Raw genomic sequence first — 15743 nt, 5'->3', positions numbered from 1 at the left:
AGTACCAATTTTTAAAAATTTATTTATTAATAAAAAAATAAACAAAATAAAACAACATACATAATCAGTAATTCACAATGTCATCACTTAGTTGCATATTCATCATTTCTTAGAACATTTGCATTAATTCAGAAAAAGAAATAAAAAGACAATAGAAAAAGAAATAAAATGAACACAGGAAAGAAAAAAAAAATTATACCTACGATACCCCTTACCCCTTGCTTTCATTGATCACTAGCATTCAAACTAAATTTATTTTAGCTTTGTTCCCCCTATTATTTAATTTTATTCCATATGTTCTACTCCTTTGTTGATAAGGTAGATAAAAGGAGCATCAGACACAAGGTTTTTACAATCACACAGTCATATTGTGACAGCTGTATCATTATTCAATCATCCTCAAGCAACATGGCTACTGGAACACAACTCTACATTTTCAGGCAGTTCCCTCCAGCCTCTCCATTACATCTTGAATAACAAGATGATATCTGCTTGATGCATAAGAATAACCTCCAGGATAACCTCTTGACTCTGTTTGGAATCTCGCAGCCATTGAATCTTTGTCTCATTTCCCTCTTCCCCCTTTTGGTAGAGAAGGTTTTCTCAATCCCTTGATGCTAAGTCTCAGCTTATTCTAGGGTTTTTCTCAATCCCTTGATGCTGAGTCTCCGTTCATTCCAAGATCTCTGTCCCACGTTGCCAGGAAGGTCCACACCCTTGGGAGCCACGTAGAGAGGGGTAGGTTGGTGAGACTGCTCGTTGTGTTGGCTGGAGAGAGAGGCCACATCTGAGCAATAAAAGAGACTCTCTTGGGGGTGACTCTTAGGCCTAAATTTTAAGTAGACTTGACCTATCCTTTGTGGGGTTAAGTTTCATATGAACAAACCCCAAGACTGGGGGCTCCGCCAATAGCTTTGGTTGTCCACACTGCTTGTGAGAATATCAAGAATTCAACTTGGGGAAGTTGAATTTCTCCTTGTTCTCACCACTACCCAAAGGGGGCTTTACAGATACTTTTCCACTCACTGATCGAATCACTCTGGAATTCATCCGGGCATCACTCTGGACAAACCAGCAAAATCTCATGCCCTACCTGAGATTCCAAGTACTTATGGCGTTCAATCAAACTATCTACATAAGTTATATTAGGAAATGCACTAGTCAAAATATAAATTTTGTAACTAATAAACATTTTTTGCTTTAGTCTCACACAGAAGGTGACATTTTAAAATATTATCATCTATTTTCAGTACCCTGCAATAATGACATTCCTTTGTTCTTTCTCATGTAAAAACATTTTTAAAATTGTACCTTGTACATTTCACTATTATTATACATTCTAGGCATTCCTAGATTATATCATCTCAATCTTTAACATCTATCTTTCTTTCTGATTTCATTTATGTCTCCAGCCCTCCTCCCTCTATCATTCTCACATGCAGCTTCATTCAGTGTTTTAACGTAATTATATTACAGTTAGCTGTCCATTTCTGAGTTTTTGTATCCAGTCCTGTTGCACAGTCTGTATCCCTTCAGCTCCAATTACCCAATATCTTACCCTATTTCTATCTCCTGATGGTCTCTGTTATGAACAAAATATTCCAAGTTTATTCTCGAATGTTAGTTCATATCAATGAGACCATACAGTATTTGTCCTTTTGTTTTTGGCTAGTCTCACTAAGCATAATGTTCTCAAGGTCCATCCATGTTGTTACATACTTCATAAGTTTATTCTGTCTTAAAGCTGCGTAATATTACATCGTATGTATATACCACAGTTTGTTTAGCTACTTGTCTGTTGATGGACATTTTGGCTGTTTCCATCTCCTTGCAATTGTAAATAATGCTGCTATAAACATTGGTGTGCAAATGTCCGTTTGTGTCTTTGCCCTTATGTCCTCTGAGTAGATACCTAACAATGGTATTGCTGGGTCATATGGCAATTCTATACTCAGCTTTTTGAGGAACTGCCAAACTGCCTTCCACAGTGGTTGCACCATTGGACATTCCCACCAACAGTGAATAAGTGTGCCTCTTTCTCCACATCCTCTCCAGCACTTGTCATTTTCTGTTTTGTTGATAATGGCCATTCTGGTGGGTGTGAGATGATATCTCATTGTGGTTTTGATTTGCATTTCTCTAATGGCCAGGGACATTGAACATCTCTTCATGTGCCTTTTGGCCATTTGTATTTCCTCTTCTGAGAGTTGTCTGTTCAAATCTTTTTCCCATTTTCTAATTGGATTGGCTGTCTTTTTGTTGTTGAGTTGAACAATCTCTTTATAAATTCTGGGTACTAGACCTTTATCTTATATGTCGTTTCCAAATATTGTCTCTCATTCTGTAGGCTATCTTTTTACTTTCTTGAAGTTCTTTGATACACAAAAGTGTTTAATTTTGAGGAGTTCCCATTTATTTTTTTCTTTCTTCAGTGCTCTTGCTTTAGGTGTAAGGTCCATAAAACTGCCCCCAATTATAAGATTTATAAAGTATTTCCCTACATTTTCCTCTAACTGTTTTATGGTCTTAGACCTGATGTTTAGATCTTTGATCCATTTTGAGTTAACTTTTGTAGAGGGTGTGAGATACGGGTCCTCTTTCATTCTTTTGCATATGGATATCCAGTTCTCTAGGCACCATTTATTGAAGAGACTGTTCTGTCCCAGGTGAGTTGGCTTGACTGCCTTATCAAAAATCAAGTGTCCATAGATGAGAGGGTCTATATCTGAGCACTCTATTCGATTCCATTTGTCAATATATCTAACTTTATGCCAGTACAATGCTGTTTTGACCACTGTGGCTTCATAATATGCCTTAAAGCCAGGCAGCGTGAGACTTCCAGCTTCGTTTTTTTTCCTCAAGATACTTTTAGCAATTCGGGGCACCCTGTCCTTCCAGATAAATTTGCTTATTGGTTTTTCTATTTCTGAAAAGTAAGTAGTTGGGATTTTGATTGGTATTGCGTTGAATCTGTAAATCAATTTAGGTAGAATTGACATCTTAACTATATTTAGTCTTCCAATCCATGAACACAGTATGCCCTTCCATCTATTTAGGTCTTCTGTGATTTCTTTTAACAGTTTCTTGTAGTTTTCTTTGTATAGGTCTTTTGTCTCTTTAGTTAAATTTATTCCTAAGTATTTTATTCTTTTAGTTGCGATTGTAAATGGAATTCGTTTCTTGATTTCCCCCTTAGATTATTCATTACTAGTGTATAGAAACATTACAGATTTTTGAATGTTGATCTTGTAACCTGCCACTTTGCTGTACTCGTTTATTAGCTCTAGTAGTTTTGCTGTGGATTCTTCAGGGTTTTCAACATATAGTATCATATCATCTGCAAACAGTGATAGTTTTACTTCTTCCTTTCCAATTTTGATGCCTTGTATTTCTTTTTCTTGTCTAATTGCTCTGGCTAGAACTTCCAACACAATGTTGAATAACAGTGGTGATAGTGGACATCCTTGTCTTGTTCCTGATCTTAGGGGGAAAGTTTTCAGTTTTTCCCCATTGAGGACGATATTAGCTGTGGGTTTTTCATATATTCCCTCTATCATTTTAAGGAAATTCCCTTGTATTCCTATCCTTTGAAGTGTTTTCAACAGGAAAGGATGTTGAATCTTGTCGAATGCCTTCTCTGCATCAATTGAGATGATCATGTGATTTTTCTGCTTTGATTTGTTGATATGATGTATTACATTAATTGATTTTCTTATGTTGAACCATCCTTGCATACCTAGGATGAATCCTACTTGGTCATGATGTATAATTCTTTTAATGTGTTGCTGGATTCGATTTGCTAGAATTTTGTTGAGGATTTTTGCATCTATATTCATTAGAGAGATTGGTCTATAGTTTTCTATTTTTTGTAATATCTTTGCTGGTTTTGGTATGAGGGTGATGTTGGCTTCATAGAATGAATTAGGTAGCTATCCCTCCACTTCAATTTTTGTGAAGAGTTTGAGCAGGATTGGTACTAATTCTTTCTGGAATGTTTGGTAGAAATCACATGTGAAGCCGTCTGGTCCTGGACTTTTCTTTTTGGGAAGCTTTTTAATGACTGATTCAATTTCTTTACTTGTGATTGGTTTGTTGAGGTCATCTATTTCATCTTGAGTCAAAGTTGATTGTTCCTGCCTTTCTAGGAAGTTGTCCATTTCATCTACATTGTTGTATTTATTGGCATAAAGATGTTCATAGTATCCTGTTATTATCTCCTTTATTTCTGTGGGGTCAGTGGTTATGTCTCCTCTTCCATTTCTGATCTTATTTATTTGCATCTTCTCTCTTCTTCTTTTTGTCAATCTTGCTAAGGACCCATTGATCTTATTGATTTTCTCATAGAACCAACTTCTGGTTTTATTGATTTTCTCAATTGTTTTCATGTTCTCAATTTCATTAATTTCTGCTCTAATCTTTGTTATTTCTTTCCTTTTGCTTGCTTTGGGGTTAGTTTGCTGTTCTTTCTCCAGTGATTCCAAGTGGATAGTTAATTCCTGTATTTTGCCCTTTCTTCTTTTTTGATATAGGCATTTAAGGCAATAAATTTCCTTCTTAGCACTGCCTTTGCTGCATCTCATAAGTTTTGATATGTTGTGTTTTCATTTTCATTTGTCTCAAGATATTTACTGTTTTCTCTTGTAATTTCTTCCTTGACCCACTGGTTGTTTAAGAGTGTGTTGCTGAGCCTCCACATATTTGTGAATTTTCTGGCACTCTGCCTATTATTGATTTCCAACTTCATTCCCTTATGATCTGAGAAAGTGTTTTGTATGATTTCAGTCTTTTAAAATTTGTTGAGACTTGCTTTGTGACCCAGCATATGGTCTATCTTTGAGAATGATCCATGAGCACTTGAGAAAAAGGTGTATCCTGCCGTTGTGGGGTGTAATGTCCTATAAATGTCTGTTAAGTCTAGCTCATTTATTGTAATATTCAAATTCTCTGTTTTTTAATTGATCTTCTGTCTAGATGTTCTGTCCATTGATGAGAGTGGGGAATTGAAGTCTCCACCTATTAGGTAGATGTGTCTATTTCCCTTTTCAGTGTTTTCAGTGTTTGCCTCATGTATTTTGGGGCATTGTAGTTCGGTGCATAAAAATTCATGATTGTTATGTCTTCATGTTGAATTGTTTCTTTTATTAGTACATAGTATCCTTCTTTGTCTCTTTTAACTGTTTGACATTTGAAGTCTAATTTGTTGGATATTAGTATAGCTACTCCTGCTCTTTTATGGTTGTTATTTGAATGAAATATCTTTTCCCAACCTTTCACTTTCAACCTATATTTATCTTTGGGTCTAAGATGTGTTTCCTGTAGACAGCATATAGAAGGATCCAGTTTTTTAATCCATTCTGCCAGTCTATGTCTTTTGATTGGGGAGTTCAATCCATTAACATTTAGTGTTATTACTGTAGGGTAGTACTTTCCTCCACCATTTTGCCTTTTGTATTTTATATGTCATGTCTAATTTTCCTTCTTTCTACACTCTTCTCCACATCTCTCTCTTCTGTCTTTTCATATCTGTCTCTAGTGCTCCCTTTAGTATTTCTTGCAGAGCTGGTCTCTTGGTCACAAATTCTCTCAGTGATTTTTTTGTCTGAAAATGTTTTAATTTCTCCCTCATTTTTGAAGGACAATTTTGCTGGGTATAGAATTCTTGGTTGGTAGTTTTTCTCTTTTAGTAATGTAAATATATCATCCCACTGTCTTCTCACCTCCATGATTTCTGCTGAGAAATCTATACATAGTCTTATTGGGTTTCCCTTGTATGTGATGGATTGCTTTTCTCTTGCTGCTTTCAAGATCCTCTCTTTCTCTTTGACCTCTGACATTCTGACTAGTAAGTATCTTGGAGAATGTCTATTTGGATCTATTCTCTTTGGGATACGCTACACTTCTTGGATCTGTAATTTTAGGTCTTTCATAAGAGTTGGGAAATTTTCAGTAATAATTTCTTCCATTAGTTTTTCTCCTCCTTTTCCCTTCTCTTCTCCTTCTGGGACACCCACAATTATATTATCATTCAGTTCCCTGAGTCCCTGCTCATATTTTTCCATTTTTTTCCCTATAGTTTCTGTTTCTTGTCGGATTTCAGATGTTCAGTCCTCCAGTTCACTAATCCTAACCTCTGTCTCCTGAAATCTACCATTGTAGGTTTCCATTGTTTTTTTTCGTCTCTTCTACTGTACCTTTCATTCCCATAAGTTCTGTGATTTGTTTTTTCAGACTTTCAATTTCTTCTTTTTTGTTCATTCCTTGCCTTCTTCATATCCTCCCTCAATTCATTGATTTGGTTTTTGATGAGTTTTTCCATGTCTGTTCATATATTCTGAATTAATTGTTTCAGCTCCTGTATCTCATTTGAACTATTGGTTTGTTCCTTTGACTGGGCTGTATCTTCAATTTTCCTGGTGTGATTTGTTATTTTTGCTGGTGTCTAGACATTTAATTACCTTAATTAGTTTATTCTGGAGATTGCCTTCATTTCTCTTACCTAGGGTTTTCTTGCTAGATGAATTTGTTGTCTATCTGTTCTTTGACCTTCAGTTCAGCTTTTTCTGGACCTCTAGCTTAGAAAAAAAAATTTTTGTTTTGTTTAACAGAGGATAATTTTTCAGTTCTTGTTTCTTGCCCTGCTTGTATGGTGCCTTTTCCCTCCCCACCCTTAGGAGGGTCTACGTAGGTATTATAGACTCCAGCCATGTTTTCTTGGACTAAACCGGCCTCCTATCAGGGGGAAGGAGTCATCTGCATCAGTTTTCCCTGAGGGTGAGACCCAGCAGGTTGAAAGACTTTCCTGTGAAGTCTCTGGGCTCTGTTTTTCTTATCCTGCCCTGTATGTGCTGCTTGTCTGCCTGCGGGTCCCACCAGCAAAAGATGTTGCGGCACCTTTAACTTTGGCTGACTCTCCCTGCTGGGGGCGTGGTGGAGACAGAGGAGAGGTTGTAGGCTGGTTTTAATGGCTTCAAATTGTCAAGCCCTGGGTCTGAACTCCTGAGGGAGGGATTCCACCTGAGTTGGACTTCCCCCCTCCCCTGGGGAAGGCACAGGTGGGAGACAGCCCTGAAAGCAGTCCGTTTCTGCCTATGCCTGGGGAAGCTGCAGCCCAAGAAGTCCTGCCGCTGAATCCAGAGGCAACCAAGCCTCCATAGAAAGGCAGCCACAAAAACCTCCATTTCCTCCCCTTTCCTCTTTTTCTGTTAGCCCAATGAATGACCTCCACCTTGATGAGGTTCACCTGAGCTGGGGGCCTATTTTTAGTAGTCAGAATTTGTTAATTAATCCCACAATAGGTGTTTAATTGTGCTCAGTCCCTGCTGCTGGTAAATTTCCTTTCCTTTCCCCTCTGGGAAACAGCCTGCGGGGGAGGGGCGCCACGTCTTGGGGAAGTCACGGTTCTAGGGAGGCTCGCAGCCGGTTCACCTGGTCCAGACTGGGGTACACTGTGTGACTGGTCACTGACGTGGCTCCGGGAGCTCTTCTGTACTGTTTCTGGTTATTTAGTAGTTGTTCTGGAGGACAAACTAAAACGCGCACATTGCTAAGCCGCCATCTTGGCCGGTATGTGTTTTTTTGTTCCCTGCTGTTGGTAGACCCAGATAGCAGAACTTTTTTTGAAAGTAATTGATGGTCTCTATCAATACTCTGAAATATTAAGATTATTAAATAAATATTCTATCAGTATTCTTAAAACAATTTGTCGTGGTAATTCTGTATCTTAGATACTGTGCTGGTTTGAATCTATTATATATCCCAGAAAAGCTGTGTTCTTTAATCCTCGTTCAGTATTGCTGAGTGGAAGTTTTTTGTTTCTGCAGAGATGTCACCCACCTGATTGTGGGTGGTAACTTTTGATTAAATGGTTTCCATGGAGATGTGTCTCCACCCATTCAAGGTGGGGTTGCTTACTGGAGCCCTTTAAGAGGGAACCATTTTGAAAAAAGCTTTAGAGCTACCAGAACCTACAGAACCCATGAAGCCAGAGTCCACTGGAGATGCATAAAGAAAACACCCCTGGGGAGCTTCATGAAACAAAGCTGGGAGAGAAAGCTACCAGACATTGCCATGTGCCCTCCCAACTGAGAGGGAAACCCTGAACTTCATCAGTTTTTCTTGAGTGAAGGTAACCTCGTGTGGTGCATTAATTTGTCATTTTCATGGCCTTAGAACTGTAAACTTGCAACTTAATAAATTTCCCTTTTTTAAAGCCATTCCAATTCTGGTATATTGCATTCTGGCAGCTTGCAAAGTAACACAGATGCTTTGAAATAATCAGAAATAAGGAAAAAAGTGTTATTTTAATTGTGCTAATAATTTACTGCATTATTAAAAATCACACTTTCGCATAATTCCTTGAGAAATGAGAAAATCCTTATGGTATAATGTCAGGTGAAAGGGAGGATGTTTATGTAAATAAACACTCTGCTGTTTACTTAGTTCCTGACACATAGTATTGACCATCAACACAGATTCGGTGATTGCCTGTCCCTCTACTCTCCTTCCCCCTGGATTTGTGGGGATAATGGTAATATCTGCTGCCTTCTATGTGCCAGGTATGATATAATATGATATAATATAATGTAACCTAATTATATTAGAATATATTGTACCATATATTTCGTCAGTTTAAAGACATAATATTTTATATTTCACCACCACAGAACCTGAGCTGTGTCTACAATAAGCAGTGTACCATAGTTTGACTGCTATTAGTAACACACAAAGTAATGATGTGTCTTATAATCAACTGTGTCTTAGATTCAGTGAAATACCCTATATGCATTAAGTGGGAAAAACTGAAAGGAAATACATCAAAATCTCAACAGCATGCATTTGTCTGGGGGCTTGTCTCTGTTCTATGGGTGACTTATTTTCCTTTTTTCCTCAAAGAGCAATTTGTTATCCAGTGAGATGAAGCTTCACACTGCCCAGCGTTACGCCACAGGATTTTGGTACATTTCCTCGTTATCATTTAGCTCATTATTTGCCCTAATTCATTTATTGTCCACCTTCCCTGTTGGACTGTAACTGCGAGAAGTCAGAGACTCCGTTTACTTTGTAAAACACTACACTCTGCTGCTTACTTAGTGCCTGACACATAGAATTGACCATCAATGCTGATTCATTGACTGACCAGCCCTCTCCTCTCCTTCCCCCTGGATTTGTGGGGATAATGGTAATATCTGCTGCCTCCTATGTGCCAGGTTCTGCTGTGATGGCTTATGAGTTATCACAGCTCACAGTGACCTTATGAGACAGGCACTGTTATGTCTCCATCCTACAGATTGGAAAACTGAGCACAAAGCGGGGCATTCGCTAGCTGGGCACACAGTGACAAGTGGCAAACCAGGAGTACCATGTGGGCAGTGTGGCATCACACTCTGCTTTCCATCAGCGTTCGGGACTTTGCCGTTAGAGGTGTCATATGGGCTGGAGCACACGCTTCAACTAGACATCACTGCTGGACTGAATGAGACCCCAGGAGGTTAAAAACTGGCCTGAAGGGAGGGGGGTGAAAGGGTAGTTCATTGGTAGAATTCTCACCTGCCATGAGGGAGACCCGGGTTCAATTCCTGGCCTATGTACTTCCCCAAAACAAACAAACAAAAGAAAGAAAAAAACAAACAAAAATCCAACAAATTGTGTTGCAATAATGGGATACTCACATGGAAAAAGAATGAAATGTGACCCCTAGCATGAAGCATACAAAAAAAAACGAACAAAAAACTGGCCTGAGACCACACAAGGAAGTTCATCAAAAGCATGGGTGATGGGAAAAGGCTGGCTGTGGACGGGGCATGACATCCCCCTCCCCTCCACTGCCTTCCATTTCTTCTCTTTTTTTTAAATGTGCTTTTATTGAGATATGTTCACATACCATATAATCATCCAAAGTGTATAATCAGTGGTTCACAGTACCCCTTCCCTCCATTTTCATGATTTTTTTTGTCTTTTTCCTCCTGAACCTTTTTCCCCCATTTTCCTTGTCTTTGTAGTTTTGTCTTCCCATAAAACTTAAAAACTTTATATGGTGTTATTTTCCCTACAAAAAGCTATATACAGGTGTGGGATTGCTTGTGGAAGAAAGGAAATGCTCAGATATAAATTATGGCTATGGGATTATACTGGAACCACTGATTTTTTACTTAGGTTGGATTGTATGATGTGTGAATAAAACTGTTTAAAATGAGCAGAGAAAAAAATGCTGAAGAAAATGTGGAGAGATATATCTATTCACTGTTGGTAGAGAAGCTGGGAGGTGCAGCCCCTCTGGAGGGCAGTGTGGTGGCTCCACAGGAGGCTAGATGTGGGGTTGCCATATGATTCTGCAACCCCATTGCTAGGTGTATACTTGGAGAAACTGAGAGTGCGGACACGAATGCACATTTGCTCACTGGTGTCTATGGCATCAGTGTTCTTGATTTGCAATGGATGGGGGTGGCCTAAGGGTACACTGACTGAGTAATGAAAGGGGGGAACTGTGGTGTATACATAGAATGGATAAGAAAGAATGAAGTTGTGAGTCATGCAACTAGGTGAATGAAACTTGAGGACAGTATGTTGAATGAAATAAATCAGAAACAAAAAGACGAATATTATCATGCCTCACTTATGTGGATAACTATAGTATAGAAACTTGGAGAATTGAAATTGGGAGCATGGGCTATGAAGTTACAGCGATTGTAAAGGGTCCTAGTTTGTAAGCTCTTACAGCAGTCACGTCTGTTCTGCGGTTGTAATTGTTATTTCTAAATTCTGAGATGCTGAGCTATTTGTGTATAACCTGGTCATTCCCTGAAACTTTGGATACTTGTGTGACACCTGAGACTCACAGTTAAAGCTCTGAAGCTATGGAAGTTAGCATAACCCCATACAGCAACTGTTCAAAAAGTTGAAAAAGGAGCAGACTTCAACTAGAGAAATGAAAGAAGCTGATCTGGATAGGGTTAAGGTAAATAAGAATACAGGGTAAAGGATGAACCCTAACTGATAAAGTCTCCAAAACTGATCTCCAGCTGGGATGTTCTATCATTTGCAGGCTTCCAGAAATGATGGTCCGTAACCGGATTTCAGGATGAGCCTCTTCACTCTTTGACCTATGAAGAACAAATCTCTTCTTCCACCTTCATTTGGATTTTGGAGATTAAATTCTACTTTTGTCTAGTCCTTATTTTGAATAGCCTCCCACTCATCCACAGTCATCTCTTTTGGACCTTCTTCCTTTACCTCTTCAACTTTATTCTCCTTATTTTCCGTGTCTGCCACTGGATGTTCTTCACCTTCAGATGTTTCCTCAGTCACATCTGTTTGCTCCAAGTCAATGAATTTGTCTTTGACAGTTCCCCAGTTGTGAGATCTACTACCTCCACGTTTGTCCTCGTGCTTCAGGCCACTGTAATGTGAAAAGGAAGCTCTATCACTTCCACTATGCTTATCAAACTCATGTTTGCCACGAGAACCCAACCCATCTCCTTGGCCCATTCCACGTCCACGGCCTCTTCCAAGACCACCAGGGCCTGGGAAAGGCCGCTCAATCAGCCCTCGATCAACTGAAAATTCTCCTCCCTCAGCCTTTTCTTCAAGTGTCTTTGCAAATCATCCTCCACCAGGTGGCCACCTTTCTCCTCTCCTACCAATTATTGTCCCTTCACCCTGAAATTATAGATCAGGTCCTCTTCCAATGCGTCTTATTCCTTGTTTCTTAAGTGCCAGGGGCGGCTGCACCTGTCTTTGTTGTCAACCACGCCAGCGGTGGGGGGCAGCGGTCTTTCGGGGCCCCCATACTCGCTGTTTGCCGCCTTGGAGTAGGTCTGGGCTGTGGCCTGAGTTGCGCTCTTGGCCGCTGGGTCCCCAAAGCTGCCCCCCACTGGCTTTTTTTCCCTTGCTTTCTGGTGCCTTCAGTATCTGGAAGGGATCCAATTAGTTGTCAAATAACTGATTGAACCGGTTCGTGACCACACAGCCGAAGCCTTCCGGTAAGTGGCCAGGCATGAGGGGGGCGGGGTTGCAGCGGCAGCGCCTGGCCAAGCGCTCCTGCCTCTGCTCTTCCCACAAGCTCCCGGGAGAGCTTGCCTTGGTTTTTGAGTTTGTGATTAACGTCTGTCTCTCCCATCAGCCTTTAAGATCCCTGACGCGAGAACAGTTGTTTGCTTGTTTTCTTATACTTAACCGTCTACTTCCAGCATCCAGCGAAATGCCTGACACAGAGCAGGAGCCATGTAATTTTTGCTAAATGGAAGAGGCCTTGGAGAGGGGAGGGAATCGCAAACCCTCTGGGAACCCTCGTGCTGTGCACTCGTGTGGGGGCTCCGCTCGACCTTGAACCTCATCTGCTGTCCTGGCCTGGAGGCTTCAGTGCCCTGCCAAGCCCATCTTGCCATCTGTCTTCCCTGGTATTGTGCCAGAGGGACACAAGAGACTGGAGCCAGTGTGGCACAGGGAGGTGAAATTAACATTACACTAAAAAGGTGTTCAATCCTTTTTATCACTCTTGCTCTACTGTCCCCATATTCAGACTTCAGCCTAACCCATTTTCACAACGTTCCTTCGGTGATCTAGAAGTTTATTCTACCTCCAAGGGATTCAGGCAAGCCTCAGTGGGCTGCATGGGCTATCCAGGAGTGCTCATAATTTGGTGTTCTTTTTTTTTAGGACAGATATTACAAATATTCTTTTAATATACTTTTATTTATTTTATATATTTAGTGAAGTACTTGAGAAATAGATTTTTAGTTAATAAATATTTTATGCAGAATTTTTTCTTCTTAAAATGAATTTATTTTCATGGAAAGCAGCAGCCCCAATGTTCTGAAAAAGCTTTTGCAATACACTTTTTCATAGTGTTTACTCTGTCTTCAGTTTTCCTATGTGACCTAAACCATTTCTTGGGAGGCTCATAAAAGAGTTTAGAATTTAAACAGTTAACAGCTGGCTATCAGCAGAGAGGGAAACATCTTCTGGGCTCAGCATTCCAGCCGATGGTGATGGCAGCCTTTTAGCTGTATGTCTGCAAGCGTAGTGAGTAAAAGAGAAAAACCGACATGAGAGGAGTTTGAAGAATGCCCACTTGGGGGAGCTGTCAGCTCAGTGTGACTGGTTTTCACGGCTACCAGATATTGAAGTGATGTTTCAGTGACTTTTAAAAATTGGTGTCCTAGACCACTTCCTAGCTCCTTCAAAACACAGATCAGAGTGACAGCTTGATAATATGTAGCATTATTGTTGTCTCTTTCATCCACAAGACCGTAAGCTTCACGGAAGCACTGAATGTCAGGGTTCCCAGAGACGCTCCTTGAGTCCTCTTCTTCTCTCACTTTAAATTATCATAGGAATCATCCAGGGAGCTTCTTAAAAATGGCTTTCTGGTACCCTTCCCAGTTCCAAATCAGTTGTTGAGGGGTAGAGGTCTGTATTAGTGAACTATTGCCACATAAACCACCCCCACACTTAGTGGTTTTAAAGAACAACACTTATTATCTTCGACACTTTCTGTGGATGAAGGATTGGCTTCTGTGGGTTTCTGGCATGGGGTCTTTTGTGACGTAGCTGTTAGATGTCAGCTGGGATTGTGTTTATCTGGCAGCTTGACAAGGGATGGAAGATCCACTTCTGAGGGTTCCAGGAATAGCATGGGACGGGAAGGGTGTGCTGGGCTGGCTCAGTTATATTCCACCAGTGGTGCTGTTTGGGAATGGCAGATTTTTAGATGCCGGTCCTTTCACTGGGTGCACCCATGCTGGTGTCCTCTGACTGCAGCTCTGCCAAAGCACACAGCCTCTCTCCTCCAGCAGGTGTAGCCTTCTGTCCGCAGGCTGCCATGGTTTCCTCCTCTACTGGGTCACTTTCTCCTTTCGGGCCACTCTCCTGGGCTGTGTCCCTTTTGAGATGTTTCCCTCACACATGGCTCATATCTAGCCAGTGGGGAAGACATGAGCTTCTGTTGCCCTTTCCTGCCCCTCCTCTGTGAGGCAGGGGCAGGGGAGGGGGGAAATACCACAGCATTTCAGCAGCTTTATCCCAAGACATTGTCTTCTACCATTTTAATCTCTCCACTGTCGTAGACAGGAGGTGGGTGTTCATGGATTCTGGCAACAGCTTCTAGCCTCTTGATGGATCCTGCATGAATGATCACTTTGTTCGAAGGGGTGGAATGTGGGTTCTTGGTACTTACCATGTTCTTGGCCTTTGGGCATCAGTACAAAAGTTGACATACCACATCCCATTCTCACATGCTCCAACTCAAAAGCCTTCCTAAACATTTCACGTCTCCATGCTCCAACTCTAAAGCCTTTCTAAACACCAGATGCCAGTACCTGGGAGGCTGTGGGCCCTCTCCCCTTGGGGATGCTGAAAGCAACTTGAACATGAAGTGTCAGAGCTCAACATCCATCCCTGAGAGCCAAAATCCCCTTCTGCCTTTTCTGCTTGGGTCTTGGCATTCAGCTCGGGAAGCTTGTGTTATCCTTGACCCCTCTTCCTCTACCTCCTCCATCCATCCACTGACCAGTCCTGCTAATTTTCCTTCCTAATTTTTCCTTGAATGTCTCCTTTACTGACTTTGCCAACCACCCTCTCAGCATTGCCTTAGTTCAGCCTTTCATTAACCTCTTCCTTATCCTGTCTTGGCTAATTCCTTCTAGACCTGGAGTAGCCATCTACTCCAGGATGAAATCCCATCCCTTTGCCCAAAGGATGGGTTGGGTGAGGTACCTCTCCTCTGCTCCTATAATTTTCTGTGCCATTACTGGACACCTCGTGTACCCAGTCCATCCCCTCTGCCCATATTTTATTCCAGTCATTGCTGGGGCCACCAACTTTGAGCAGGTATAAGCTGACCACATTTGCCTTAACATGCATCGGCTCTCATTTTCTCATTTTCTGTCCCTAGATTTGTCTGACATTGAGGTTGGGGATGCCTAAAGGAACAAGTTGGGCACTTGCCTGGGAGGACCAGTGGGTCAGCATTTCAAGAGGCAATCCTTGATCATTGGGGGGTAGGATTTGGTGGATCAATGTTTGCCTTTTCTGTCCTTCAGGCAGTGATACCAGGCACATGCCTCACGGCCCCTGCAAGAATCTGCAGTGGAACCAAGACCCACTTGTCTGGAGCTCCATCCAGCTTGATAAAGCACCTAGTGTTGGCTTTCCCTCTCATCCTGCTCACGCTTCCCAGGCTCTTAGTACCTGCCTTTGTGACCTAGGACACTTCCCCAATTAAACTAGCTGCCTGCAATTCCTTATCCCAGGCTTTGCTTTCTCAGGCAGAAGCCAACCTATCTTTAGCTCTGCTACTGCCTTTACCAATTTAAAAATATGGTAATTATTTATGTCTGTTTCCTCCAGTTGACTACAAAGTCATTAAAGACAGTGACTGTGCCCCAATTGTCACCCAGGGAGTTTGTAAAAAATACCCATTAAATGAATCGTTCAGATGCAGAAAGAACATGGTATGTTCACAAAGAGTAACTTAAGGGTATTGGGGGTATATTACATTCAAAGGTGCTTTTCATGTATTACCTCATTTAACTCTATAACAATGCTAAAAAAAAGTAAAATAAGAAAAATAAAAAAAAAAATAAATACCACAGTTTTATGTGGCTGGTCCTATTATTATCCCCATTTTTTTTTTTTTTACAAAATAATGAGTGACTTTATATGACTAGTATTATCCCCAGCTAAGGTCTGAAAGTATATTTCCTTAACAATTTAAACTTTTCCTGGGTTTCACAATTGCTTCCGTT

The 15743-nt window shown here is 40.8% G+C and overlaps 1 pseudogene; it reads right to left on the bottom strand.

Moving 5' to 3' along the window:
• Positions 1-10985: 10985 nt before the first annotated feature.
• Positions 10986-11994, bottom strand: LOC143663344 (SERPINE1 mRNA-binding protein 1 pseudogene; annotated as a pseudogene).
• Between the last annotated feature and the right edge of the window lie 3749 nt (positions 11995-15743).

Source organism: Tamandua tetradactyla, chromosome 19 (genome assembly GCF_023851605.1).
Source record: "Tamandua tetradactyla isolate mTamTet1 chromosome 19, mTamTet1.pri, whole genome shotgun sequence".
NCBI lineage: Eukaryota > Metazoa > Chordata > Mammalia > Pilosa > Myrmecophagidae > Tamandua > Tamandua tetradactyla.
The sequence above is the reverse complement of the archived record's forward strand: the minus strand, read 5'-3'. Positions and strand labels throughout refer to the sequence as shown.